Here is a 14852-nt window from a genome sequence, read left to right as displayed (position 1 = left end):
TGTAACAGTACAGATTGGGAAAGAAAAAGCTTTTAGTCCCCTAGGAGCCATGGAAAGCTCCCACAGGCATCTGAAAAACTTAAAAGACAGCTTTGTAGTGGGGCTGATATACAATTATTTTCTGTGATGAAATTGACTCCATTTTGTAGGACTGAGTTTATTAGTTCTCAGTGATATGCAGCAGTGTGGTGAAGGAAGGCAAGTATACAAGCGATACTGGTACGGTGCTAATTATGGGCAAATAAAACTGTTCTTGGTTTACCAAATATGTAATTGGCAAATTAGAAGCCCCAAGAACAAAAAGTTGTTATAATTATTATTAAACTGTACGGCAAATTTCATTTGTATATCATTCTTGTTGTGTTGGAATTGGTTCAGTAACAGACACCTATTATGTCGCTACCTTGTCTTGAAGCACTTTGGGCTGGTTAGCTTCCTAGATAGGTATTAAATTCACAGATTCTCTCCTGTGGGAATGAGCAGATTTCAGTTAGGATTGGTCTGGAAGATGTAGCCAGATTTTGGACTGGTGCCCTTTTGTTGAGGAAATGTATTATATAAAATGAACAGTTGCTAATAGGGAAGAACACCCTATTTTAGATTTCCCGGATAGCTATGGTAGTTTCATATTTAGCTTTAACAGTTACAACAAAAGAGGGAAGAGGGAGGGTAGCATATGTTAATTTAAAAAAGTTATTTTAGGACTTGTACTTATATCGCCACACTAGGAGGATGGCTTTGTAGGAGTGAGCGCCACATGCTTTTGATAAAAAGATAAGCTGTGCTCTCATTTCTTGTTTTGACTTTTGGGATTGAATTCAGTGCACCTAAAAATCTGACATTAAAAAACAACCAATAGTTCTGCAGCACCTTAGAAACTAACAAAATATGTAGATGGTATCATGAGCTTTCGTGGGCACAACCCACTTCTTCAGATGATGATGTGAACCAGGCACATTGCCACGTGTAAACTTCCCTTTCACAGCTTTGCCAATGCACTTCTGTGTTATTCTTATCAAATGTTTGACTGTACAGTTGCATTTCATTTATGTCCAAAAGACCTATGTGGTTTATTTAAATGTGCTTTTTGAACACTTGACCCTTTGGTTGCTGTGTGGTAATTTAAAGCTTTGGAAGTGTAGAGAACCACATCACTTCTACTCTGAAGGAGTGTGTTTATTTCAAAAGTTGAAAAATGAGAAAACTGATTGGAAGACTACTCGTCTGCAATGTTTCAGGAAACTTATATTTTTAGAATCTGTGCTCTTTATTCTTAGGTTTATGTCACCTACTTAATTCCTGGTGTATTGGCTATTACACCGTCCATAATTGTCACACTTAAGGGAAATAAGAGGGGACAGGAGACAGACAAAATCACATCAGTGTAAATGGATTTAATTCTGTTCAAATTAACTGCATTGTGTCTTTTTCACCAGCTATGAATCTGGTCCAGTCCATGATAACTCTTGGACTCTGAAAAAAACTCACCATAAAATACAAACGGTGAAATATGAAACAGATTTGAAGATAATCAATAAAATAATCCAGAAAGGGAATTGTTCATCAGAAAATGAGGGAGGTTTTGCACATGCAAGATCTATTTGATTAGATGTCTTCTGTCTATAATACACGTGGTTATGTTGGGAAAGATTTGGTGTGCTTGGAAAAGTAATTTGCATAAATCCTCTTTGACTATACCCCCATGTCAATTTTATTTAAGGCTTTCTACCGATTTTAATTGTCTTTCTTTTAATCTGGTATGTTTGTTTTGCCATCTGGATTTGTTGTGTTTTTTAAAGCTCTTAGAATATTTTTATAGATTAGGTGCTGTGTAAATAAATTATGTTGTAAATTGTTATCAGTAGATGTTAAAAAAAAAAAAAAAAAAAGACCCACGCTTAAAAACAGTTGAGCATAAACAACTAGGTCAAAGAAATCTGACTGTGTTGTAAGTGCAGCTTTTGAAATCTCTGATAAAGTGCACTGGCTGCCTTATGACTGGTGTATGAAATTGATTTGTTACATGCTTATTTTAATCAAGTTGCAGCTTCCACATGAAGTAAATTTAATAATTAAAGTAGTATGAGCTGTGTCGTATTCTTTTCATTCAGCCTTTTTGAAGATACCTAGGTCATTACTGCAATAGAAATACTTGTAGTAGCAGTAATAGTAATAATAATATTTGTATTTATTTGTTTATATAGCACAAAATACACCCCATGAAACATTTTTATATCTAAATAATTAAGCTATATTTATGTGTAGGCATTCCAAAGAACACAACATGATTACAAACAAATATATATCAAATTCAAATTCAGGTGCAAGTACCATATCTTCATAAATGTAGATGTTATCCAAAGCTAACACTGGCTGATTCATTAATCTCACAACACCCTAATAAAACAGATGTTGTTGTTGATTCCATTTTAGAGGGAGAAATTGAGACTGGAATTAAATGACTTGGCCAAAGCTATTGAGGTGGGTTAGTGTCAAAGCAGATATTAGAACACAGGAAATTCTTAGCTCTTTGTGCTATGCACAGCACCCTGCTACAAGAGCAGCGTGGAAATTCATTGCAAGCAGAAATGGCAGGGATGAGCAATTAATTAAGAGGTTTTCCTATTTGCCAAAGTTGTGTCTCTCCATAACTAGAGAGGCATTTACAACATCAATCACTGATTGTTTTCTACTCTTCCCCTCCCCCATCATAAACAAATAAAACTCACAAGCAACTCTGTTTTAAGCAAAGAGCTCTGTAATCCAAAATGGGAGAAGAGTCAGAGATTTTAAGAAGTTTTCTAGGCCCAGAGCCACAAAGACAGCTTCTAATTCCCATTGAAATCAGTGTGTCTGCGCTCTTACTTTGATTGTTTGTCTGTTTAATGGGAATGGTACTCAGATATTACTGTGGTGGGTGGAAGTGCAAGACAATCAGGCAGATAGCTACACAGGTAATTTAGGATTGCACAGGAAGTAAATGAATATTGTTAAATGTGCAGTTTTCTTTCTTTTAAAAATGAACCCAGTTAGTCAAATTTCAGTTGTATGCCACAATAGCAGTGTGCACTTAGCAGAGGTCCTTGCTTCTCCAAACCCCTATTTTTCCAAAGATCCCAGATGCACTCTTGAAATCCATGTGCAGTTGGGCCATTTATATAGCCAGCCCGATTATCTATTGTTACAGTTGTTGCTTCTGTAACAGTCCTGGGCTTTGTTTGTGGGTCGTATTTATAGAGAGATGGAAAGTGGGTCTAATGGGAATGTCTGTTTGCCAGTTCTGGAATGCACTGTGTGACCATGCCTTTATTTCTTTAGCCATTCTGTGGCTTTTGGGCATGGGTGGTACTCTCTACATTTAAATTGTTATTTTAATAATGAGTTGCTGTCTTTAGAACACGGTTGAAAACATCTTTAATTAAATTCTGCCAAGCAGAGTGAGAGTATAACTTGTGGGGTATTTCTCAGGATGGATGTTCTTTTCAATCCTGGCAGCAGTCCCTAGCCTCCATATTTACAAAGCTTGAAATCATTGGTGGAGAAGAATGAATTAAACATTTTAGGATAAACTTTTGCTAAAGGGTATTATATTCGTTATCTCCTCCCTAGGGTTGTAACTTTCTATAGGTGGTTAGAGCTCACAGAATCTAGGTATACTATTCCTAATTCTGCTGGTGCGGCAGCCTCAGGACCTGACCGATCCCAAATGAGGGAGTTTGCCAGACCAGGAAAGTCAATGCTCCCCCACCCCCCACAACCTCAGAAGGGCTTCCAGCTCTTCTACTGCTGGCTGCCACCCCGGCACGGCTCCTGGCCCCACTGCCACTGGTTGCTGCTCCAGCAGAACTCCTGGCTGCCATCTTGGTAGGGCTCCTGGACACACTGCCACCAGCTACTGCCCCTGTAGGGCTCCTGGCTGCTGGCCCACTGCCCCATCTGGGATCCCAGCTGCCAGCCCCTCTGCTGCTGGCTCTGGTGGACATAGGGTTGCCAGGTGTCCGGTATTGACCTGGACTGTCAGGTATCTTCTGATTTATTTATTTTTTCCCCTGCCAGGAGGCGAAAACACCGGACACCTGGCAACCCTCCACGCACTCAGCAACCAGTCACCCTGCTTACCTGGTTCCTCAGGGGAGCTGTCTTCTGACTCAGAACAGGAAAACAAGATGGCCACTGGCCGCCTGTTAAAGCCATGCTGCCTTAAAGGGGCCATGCTGGTTTTTTTTATTTATTTTTTTATGCTTAATAACTCCTTTTATGCTCAACTTTGGTCTCCCCCATTTTTTCTAAATAGAATTTTTTCCCAATAGAATTTTTCCCCAGTGGTTTGTTGAGGTTTTTTTTTTGGGGGGGGGGGGAGGGGGGCTGTGCATGGGAGGTGTTCGGTATTTTTCGTTAAACCATCTGGCAACCCTAGGTGGACACCCAGCCCTGGCAGGGTTCCTAGCCACTGATCTTTCTGCTGTTAGAATCTCGGCCATCAGGGCCTATGGTCCAGGAACATCTGTGGTCTGTTAGACCATAGAGTCCTGGTTTAGAAAGGTTCAACCTGTAATTTGCTATGTAGTCTAAATTTTCAAAAGTGTCCTCTAATTTTAGATGCCTTAGTTAGATGGTCAACACGAGACCCCCGAGAGCCTTGTTTTCACAGTGGCTGAAAACCCTCATGTCCACTGTGGACAACTGAAAGCGTGAGTGGCAAGTAAGCTGTAAGAGTCTCAACTTGGCCATCCAAAAATGCAGGCAGTCAGAATTAGTGAGTGAGTTCTGGAATCTTTGTGCATTAGGTAATCCCTCTGTATAATATGTGTGATGAATTATACAACCTACGGCTTCTTATAGATGTATGGTGAGGTTAAATTAATCTTTGTCGAATACATAGACATCATCAGATGAAATGTAGAGTAAAAGAGGAACAAAGTATTATTTTTGAGTACCAGAGAACAAACATTATTTGCTGATCAAATTGTTTTTACTTTAAGTAAAAAAAACCCATCCAAACAAACAAAAACAAATTGCAAGCTTCTTTTCATTTCTGTAGCTGTTACATTTTTTTGCAGAGGCTTCAATTGGATTCCAAGATCTAAGGTAAATTTAATAGTTCAGGATGTTCATAAAACTTCTTTATCTCCCATTATGTGAATAAAAATTTTAGCAAGGGCAGACAAACCAGTCTAAAAAGCCCTTTGGTCCATTAGATACAGACAGAGTTCTAAAGGACTGGAGTTTTTTAAATCACAAATTTCTCTCATTGTTTGTATTCATTAAATGGTGTGTGTGCTCTCTGGGACAAGTGATTGTCAATAAAAAACCACTGCTATTGATCATACTCTATTAAAATCATGTGGATGAGATGCATGGGTTGTAATTGATGGTGTTGGGTGGAGAGAGAATTCTTCACATGCACAACCTTCTAAAAAGGACTGTCGAGAGCATTTTTATATTCATTTGTCCTGCATGACATGTCTGTCAACACTTCTACCACGTGAAGGAGAATATTACTGCTATCCGCTCACCCTTTCCCATCTGTTAATTTCAGATGTTCAGGGGCTCAGCAGCATGAAAATGATTTTATGCATCTGTCTCCTTTCTCTCTAACTGTTGGCTGGAAAGTGCTGTTGCATCACAGAGTGAAGGAAGAGAGCTGCTTAGTATGACTTACTGTTTGTGATGCAACCAGTGCTGGCAGGAACCAAGATTCCCCTGTCTCTTGATAGTAGCAAGCTCTGCAGTGACTTATAGTCTGGAGGCTTGGGCTGCAAATGGAGTCTCTTTATGATAGTCACTGAGACCATCTCCATGTTCATTGTCTTAGTGGTACCTTAGGAACATCAAGAGAGAGGTTCTTGAGACCCGTTTGCTTACAGTATGAAAAGGTTGGAGAATTAGTTCCAGGGCTGATATGGCTAGTGTGGGTTTTCTTCAGTGTGTTTTGTTGGTTTTTTAGTTATATTACCAAGTTAGTTTTTATAGAGACCTCTCACAAATTTTTGCTTAGCACTTGTCGTCATGCTTTCTATAAAGAGAGGTAGCACTGTCTCTCTCTTACCCCCTTTTGCTCTCCTAACTTCCCTCTGAGCTGAGGGAGATTCCCATAGTTTGCATGCATTTACTCAGTTTAATACTGTGTTTTCTGCCTGTGGCAATATGGTACAATATATCTCCTCCATTCTTCCAGCATGCAGGAGCCCTTTTGGTGAAGATGTAGTTTCTTATGGTGACATCAAAGATCCTTAGCAGAGTTTTCAAAACTTTAGGATTTTTTTTTAAATGAACATACCTCTAAGTTTTCTTTTGGGGGGGGGGGCACATTTTTTATTGGATTTTAAAAATAGTACTCTATGGCCTAGCTCAGTGTTTCTTAAAGCAAGCCGTGGACCTACTTTGGGAAAGCCATTTTGTTAACATAAAGGGTCTGTAGACATGGAGCCTCCTGGCTCCCCTTGGCTGGACATGGTAAACTGGAGCCACTGGCTCTGGACCTTTTCGGTAAACAGTGGTGCGGGCTGGCTAGTGGCTTCCCCAAAGTAGGCTTTTGGCCCGCTTTGAGAAATACTGAACTAGGTTTTCCAGGCTTTGAGCTTTAAAAGGTGTCCTGTAAAAAGGTGAAAAAGATAAGGGGAAATAGATAAGAAAGGTCTGAATAGTGAGGGGCTTAATATTTTTTCCTGCCTGTGCATTACCCTGGGAATATCAGAAATGTCAGATTTAAGTTTCTCTAGTTTTAGTGGGGTGTTTTTGGATGACTCCACACATCGAAACCTCACCTTAACATCCTTTCTCACAATCTGATTAATAATCTGTTCCTCTTAATGGCCCAGCTTTCAATCTGTTTAGGTCTCATAATTTCCCTACTTCTCAAGCCATCTACTTAATTATAAAACAGAACAGACCTATGATTGTAATGGAAGAAAAAGTCCTACATGTTTTTTCAGTAGGTGGGGAGAGGGCATATAGGAATGATTTAAAACTTCTTCATAGAGGAGTCGAAAGGTCCACTAGTCCAATTCTTGCTTTCACTGCGAGTCACTTTTAAATGAGATTATCTTTTCCTGAATGGTGTTTATTTTTCTCCTATCACTTGCCACATGTCCCTCAGTATTCAGAGTAGGAGTTCTCAACCCAGGACTAGTGATCTCTCTGGTCCTCCCTTCCTCCGTAATGAGAGAGGAGTGCTGGCAAGAATCCACCTAGATAGGATTTGCGCTGAGGAAAGGATTTATAACAACAGATCAGGCCTGATTCTGCTCTCAAGTTTCTTGTGGCATTGCTCTTCCTTAATCCCAGGGGTTTCTTTTTGAGTTTCAATAAAAACACAAAGTTTGAATGAAGGAAACTTGCCTTGATTTTTAAGCAGCCTTGTAAGACTGCATAAGAAGTCAAATGTCCAGCACTAGTGGTGTAACAGAGGTCAGGATTAGTAGTTTGTGAGGCTTCAGGGCAGCATGAGTCATATCTACTACCACAGTAGTATACTCGCACACGTTCTATTCATAAAATAACCATAAAATAGCCTATGCTGAAGGTGGAGTCCTCGCTCTGTGTAGTGTTGGTATGATGAGGTTTCCTTTGATCATTCTTACACGTTTGCTGTGATCACTGGTTAATAATGACAATTCTGCTCCACTGATAGATTTCAAAGGCTGGGTAAGTGTTATCCTCTCCATTTTACAGAAGAGAAAACAGAGGCACAGACTGGCTAAATGGCTTACCTACCTTCACCTACTAGGTCAGTGACAGAGTCAGGAATAGAAGCCAGGTCTCCTGACTCCTAATGCAAGGCCCTATTCACTGAGCCACACTGCTGTTTTACAGCCCAGGAGACTGATTACAGGGCAGAAACAATCAGGCACTCACTTCCATGACTTCAGGACAATGAAAGCAGATATTGTTCATCAATGCTGAAGAGCATCAACAAATACCTACATTTATCCATGCAGATTCTGCCCCATCCCCGCAACCTCCACTGTACCATAGCTCTCCATAAGCATTTCTTCTCCATTTAGAAAAATAATGGACATTGAGTCTCTGTAGAAAATATGCTTACTTAATTTGATAACTTAAGTGTTCTCAGGACCAATCTCAGTTGATAGCATTTCAATTTTTTAATTATTTCCAAAAGGGAAAAACGTTTCTGAATCCATAGATGATTTCCTCGCCCTCTTGCTTCTGGTTTTAATGGACATCTTGCTGCTAACTCACTGCCCGCGACTTTGAAAATGGCTCCCCGTCCCTCCTGTTTGATGTAGGAAGAAACAAAGGTAGAAACACTGGCTCTGATCCTATATTTCTTGCCCACCCAAAACTTCCACTAAAACAGAATGATTTTACCTCACTTAAAGTAGTATATTTTCTGCCTGCGTGGATGTGTTCATTCCCAGCCTATTTAAATCTTGGGGTGATGGACAGACCCTTCTGGAACAATGACCAGTATTGATTTCTCAGCGGTGGGCAAAGCTGCAGAACTCAGTATTTAAGTGATTGTGGGAGATAAAAAAAGAAGAAACATAGTGGGATGGATGTGAAGATCTTCATGAAAGGTGCCAGGTAGGGCTCTGAAGCCTGTTGCCCCAGCAAAATTATTATTTTTTTAATGCATGGCTTTGTTTTTTCTTCTTAGGCTGTCTGTGGGAATTGCCAGTAGCTGTCAACTGGGTTTGGGGTTTCTGTGAGCTGCACATTGTCTGTTGGTAGTTGGATTGAAACTGCCAAATTCATTTCACATACATAAAATGGTATAATTGAAAATCTTTCTCTTGGTAAATTTCCTGTCTCTTTCCCCAAAGCGTTTTGCAAATGTATAAAGTCTAGATCAGACCTATTTTTCATTGCTGTTTCATTGTGCCTGCTGGCTTTAAAAGAGTGTTATCTGTTCATGGAAGATCAGTGCAGGATGACTTAAGCAAGAGTTTTCACCCCCAGGAAGATCTCACTTTCCCATCAGTAAAGATAATCAGCCCTATCCCAGAGTTAATGAGACCCAGAAAGTCGCTGTTGGCCTTCCTTGAGCTTGATTTCTGAGCTAGGGAATCTGAGGAAAGGAGATGAGTATCAGGTTTCACAGTCTGCCTGCAAATGCACCTAAATAACACCAAGGACTCCTGTAGCACCTTAGAGACTAAAAGGTTTATTAGGGTGTAAGCTTTTGCGGATAAAACCCATTTCATCAGATGAATTGAAGAGGCTAAGCCTCATTAACATTATATATACACACCACTACCTCTGTAACATCAACTCCAGTTCATCTGATGAAGTGGGTTTTACCCGCATGGGTTCCCAAACTGGGGTGTGTGCCCCCCCGGGGGATGTGAAGAAATTCCAGGGGGGGCCTGAGGCGACCCAGCTCCCCCCCTCCATTTATTCCCCCTCCCATAAGTTTTGCTGCTGTTTTTGTTTTTCGGGCCTGGTCAGTGTCTCCCCCCCCCCTTTTTTTTTGGCTCAACAAGTTTTGCTGCTATGGGGGGGGGGGTTCCTCAAAAATCAAAAAGGGGGCATGATGCCAAAAAGTTTGGGAACCACTGCACTAAAGCTTACCCCCAAATAAATCTTTTAGTCTCTAAGGTGTCACAGGACTTCTTGGATTTTACAAATACAGACTGACACATCTGAGACTAAATAACATCAGTAATTTTGACAGGGTGGCATGGAAGTCACTGAGAGTATTGGATGACCTGAAGCTAGGAGATGTGAGTTGCCCAACTTTCCTATTTGTAACATGGATGAAATTGTATTTTTCTTGATATAGTGCTTTAAGATCTGTACAAAGAACCTGTAGATAGGCAGTTGTTATTGTGCAGATTACTGTTTACAAATGCATACACGTTTACCAGAAGACACTGGAGGAGATTTCAAAATCTTAGTAAGGGATACCTTGTAATATTCATTAAACCTTCTGACAAATGAAATGTACTGATCACATATGATGCAAATGCCTCCTCCCCTCCCATTATGAGCTTTTAACTTCAAACAAAGGCTACATGAGCCCTCCAGAAGTTTATTTCCTTTACAGTTTTGCATGGTGATTCCCAAGCATAGACTCCACAAGGCTGACCTACAGCATCAAGGGCATTTGGATTAAGTTTAATTCCGCAGTAATCTTGACCTCCTGTTTTTATTGGTGCCCTAATTCTGAGCCTCATCTAAACTCCATTTAGATAAATGTGGAGTTTCCCATTGACTCTAATGATCTTGGAACAAGTCACCTGAGAGGTGTTGAGCACCCGCAAAACCTGTTGACTTTGCTAAGAATTGTGAGTGCCCAGTAGAACCTCAGTACCTTTCAGGGTTTGACCCACTGAAATTTAACTGTGCAAAATGTATTGTATAGAGGTCATGTCTGTTTTTCAGTGTGCTGGTGTTTACCCCCAAATCAAACACCCTACACTAATTTATAGATAGCATTCCTGATAGAACACCAAGGCGTTAGTGAATCAGTTCTTCTTTCCAGTACCAAATGTATCTTGCAAAATCTGGAGATCCTGTTAAAACAGCTAGCTGGAGTGAGAGTTATTTTAAACAGTAGTGTACTCCCTGGTTGTGATTAACGTTGCATAAGGAGAATTGCATGGTAGTGATTATATAAAAGATTATGTAACAAAGCATTTCTGTAAGCATGTCCCTGCTAAATGCCAAGAATAATTTGTGGATATGCATGTATTTCTTTTATACACACAATGTTTAATTTCTGTAAACTTTGGGGATAGGCCAAAGCACAGGACAGAATTCATGTCAGGTTAGTGCATATTTATTCCAGTGCTTTGCAGCTATCTAACTGGACAAGTGTGTTCAGTTGTTTTATTTTAGTCTGATAAGGTTCTACTACGTGGCTCAGATAAAGTCATATAGATCTTTAATTACTGCTGGTTTTCTCAATTAATTCTTAGTATCTTGTCATTTCTCAGACTGCCAGCCACATGAAAATTTCGGAGGATGTGTAGTTTAAATTCCTAAAAGGAAGAAAAAAACATGCTTTACTTCTCAGAGAGTTGGAGAGTTTTCCTCTTTCTCTTGAAAATTTGCTTAGATATCAATTTTGTTTTATATGGTGTGACACAGAGGGACTCTTTGGCAAAGAGAGTTTTCATCTCAGACTTGGCCAATTGACTACACCAATCATGTTTTGCAGGGTATTTATCCATGATGTATAACTTATCTACAGAATACTCATAGTCATAACTTACCAAGGCTCGTAATTATTGTAGGCTGTATGTATGGGGAATATTTAATGAATAATGTGACTATATTGAAAGTATGTTTTATGGGCTTGGTATAAAAGTTAGTCACCAGGGGATAATGTGTCTTATGCAAGGGGGAGTTGTCACCACTTCCCTTGTGAGGTACAACAAGGCTTAATTATCTAGTCTTGCCCATCCCCAGATTATTTGTGGCAAACCATCAGAGACACTTGCAAACAATCAAACCATTTGGAGTAAAAAAGGAACATTACCACATACTGGTTTGCCGTGTCTGTGAACAGACAAAAGATTGTTTCAGTATAACACAAAGGGGGAGAAAGATCCTTTGCATCCTTTCTCTGAGGAGACCTCTTGTGGTGCAGGGATATTCACATTAAAAATTCGGACCTGGTTCCTCTGAAGCCAGCCATCCCTGCAATAGACTGACCTTTGTGTATGTGTGTGCGTAATATATTTTATTTGAGTGGGAAGGTAACTATTGTTAAGTGCAGCATCAGGTTCATGTTCTGTGATTTTGTTTTGTATTATAATCATTTGTTTCCACTGCTATCTCATTTAGAATAGAATCTCTATGCTCTCTGAGTTGATTTATTACAATTACTCACAAGTCCTGGGCATTACACAGGAGCTGTGATTTAAGGTCAAACTAGTCAGCTGGAGTGTACTGTTCCTTCAGGGGCACAGGATCTGGAAATTCTGTGAATAGCAAGGCTCAGAGGTGGGATATCACAGGGGAGCTCTTCATAGGGCCTCAGGGATTGAGGAGCCCCCATTGTTAAACTCCAAGGCAAAGCTTGGAGGAGAGTGCTTGAGTGACTAACAGGCTGGTGGTATAAAGAACCTGGCACTCAGCCATCACAGGAAAAGACTCCCTCTTGCTGGAAGCAGGGAGTAACAAGATGACTCACAGTCCTGGATGCCTTGAGCACCATCTCAGTGGGTAGCTGGCAGGATCTGTTACCTTGTTTGCTAGTTAACCTCAGACCACACACACTTCTAAACTGGTTAGTGAGAGATCAAAGAGAGGGAAAGTAGGAAACAGGGAAAGAACAGTAAAAGTGTGTTGTTTTCTGTTTGTTTTGGGGAAGGAAACAGAGCAGCAGGAAAGATACGATGAGCAGATACATTTACATTAAGCCCACCAAGAAGTAGCTGGAGAGAAGTGTGCAGAGTGCTGCTTATTTGCCTCAGAAAGGTATTTGAAAGGGTTGAAAACCCTTCTTGTGCAATATGATAGTCATCACGAAGGGCAGCCAAACTCCCTGAGTGTGCTTAAAGCCTCAGGGAGCCCAACTAATATCACCCCCGGTATGGACTAAAGAGCGGGACAAGTCCAGGGTAGAGCTCTGCAAGCAGGAACAAACAGAAACCGAGTCTGCAGGAATTGAAGTCAAAGGATTGCAGGAATTGAAGCCCAAGAAGAAGAGAGTCACCAAGCCCTGATCATAGTTGCCTTACAAAAGCTGATCCCTCATCCCATGGGTAATACTCTCCGGGGGTCAGCCAGCTGGGACAAACTCTGCTTTGTATACAGAGAAACAGATTGCATTGAGAAATATCTCACTACTTTTGAAAGAATATGTGAGCTGTGCAACATACCAGGCCACTATGCTCAGAGCTTAGTGCCTGAGCTTCAGTTTCTGCTAAAGTGGTGCAGGTGTTTAACTAAATAGATGTGGGAAGGCATTTGAAATATGACAAGCTTAAAAAAGCTGTGTGATATAAGTTTTAGATTGTCTGTAGAGGGTATCGTTTAAGTTTACGGCCCCTTAAAAAAGCACACAAGAAACTGAGTAATTGAAAATCTGTGATTTAATGAAAAAGTAGACAGAGGAAAAGACTAAAGGGTTATGACCAGTAGTTTGATGTCTTTGCATAGGAATGTTTCCTGAGTATATGTACGGAAGAAGTTGGAGTGGCAGACTGGGATAAACAGGAAGCAGGAGATTTTTTGACTCTTGTGTACAGGCCAGACCATTCAGTGAGCACACACCCCAGAAATAGAGACATACAGTCAGACAGAAGTCTGGTGTAAATACAGCCTCTTGTTTTCTCTGGGAAAAGAAGGTAGTTGTGAATTTAAGCATGCCCCACCCCAGAATCAGTTCTTTCCTGGCAATCATAATTACAGTGTTCTAGCACACGAATACACCTAATACAAAAAGCTGTGGTGAGCTCTTTATATAGGAGCGTGAGAACTGGTGCACTGGAGAACTCTGCACAAAGTTTGTGGTGCCCAAAAGATATTGTGCAGACCTATTGAGGTTGGCCCATGATGAGTCCGTATGTTGATTACGAGGACAGAGAAAGAACTTCTGAGAGGCTTAAGAAAAGCTTTTGTTAGTCCCGTATTTAGGGTGAGGTGAATGACTATTGTGGCTTATGTCAGAAGTGGAAGAAATCTACCAGTCTCAGCGAGGCTCCTGTGTAGCTTTTATTTATGATTAAAGAAGCATTCTGTGGGGTCGCCATGGATATCCTAGGGCAGGGGTTCTCAAACTTTGTGATACTGCGACCCCCCCTCTAAGTTGCTCGCAACCCCCCGGGAGGTTGGGACCCACAGTTTGAGAAACACGGTCCTAGGGCCTTTTTCTAGGCCAGTGGTCTCCAACCTTTTTAACTACGAGATCACTTTTTCAATTTAAGTGCAATGTAAGCTCTACCTCAAACCCAAATACTTTTCCCTGCTTGAGATGAGAGTGAAGAACAGTGTGGCTACGTCTACACTGGCCCCTTTTTCGGAAGGGGCATGCTAATTTTGAAAGTGGGAATAGGGAAATCCGCGGGGGATTTAAATATCCCCCGCAGATTTAAATAAACATGTCCGCCGCTTTTTTTCTGGCTTGGGGAAAAGCCGGAAAAAAAGCGTCTAGACTGGCCCGATCCTCTGGAATAAAGCCCTATTCAAAGTAGGAATAAGAGATCCTCTGGAATAGGGCTTTATTCTGGAGGATCGGGCCAGTCTAGACGCTTTTTTTCCGGCTTTTCCCCAAGCCGGAAAAAAAGCGGCGGACATGTTTATTTAAATCTGCGGGGGATATTTAAATCCCCCGCGGATTTCCCTATTCCCACTTTCAAAATTAGCATGCCCCTTCCGAAAAAGGGGCCAGTGTAGACGTAGACTAAGTGTTTGTGAGAATGACAGACACACCCAGGCTATGTCTAGACCACAGGCTTATTTAAGAAGAAGCTTTTCCAAAAGAGATCTTCTGATAAAACTTCTTCTGAAAGAGCACATCCACACTACCAAAGTGCATCGAAAAAGTGATCTGCTTTTTCGAAAGATAGCGTCCATTCAGTGTGGACACTATCTTGCATTTAAGCTGTGATTACTATGGATGGAATGACCACCAGAGCACCTGTACTTTTTCCTCTTTCCTCTTCTTTTGAAAGAAAACCCTCTTCCCCATCCATACATGCCTTTTTCTGAGAGAGCTCTTTCAGAAAAAGGTTTCTTCCTCATACAAAGAAATTTACCAATGTCAGAAAACCCCCTCTGTTCTTTCAATTTTCTTTCAAAAGAACGTGATTGCAGAGTGGATGTAATAAAGTTTTTTCGGAAAAATTACCGTAGTGTAGATATACCCCCAGTGTGTGAGAATGACAGAGATTTGTATTGCTAAGCTCCCTCCATCCCCTTTTCTCTGTGTGGAGATA

At 40.8% G+C, this 14852-nt stretch overlaps 1 protein-coding gene across 2 annotated transcripts in view; it reads left to right on the top strand.

Moving 5' to 3' along the window:
- Positions 1 to 14852, top strand: part of VOPP1 (VOPP1 WW domain binding protein) — a 97278-nt gene that overhangs the window by 856 nt on the left and 81570 nt on the right. The window lies entirely within an intron of this gene.

Source organism: Pelodiscus sinensis, chromosome 2 (genome assembly GCF_049634645.1).
Source record: "Pelodiscus sinensis isolate JC-2024 chromosome 2, ASM4963464v1, whole genome shotgun sequence".
NCBI classification, from domain to species: domain Eukaryota; kingdom Metazoa; phylum Chordata; order Testudines; family Trionychidae; genus Pelodiscus; species Pelodiscus sinensis.
Note: the sequence above shows the minus strand (reverse complement) of the source record. Positions and strands in the feature narration are given on the sequence as shown.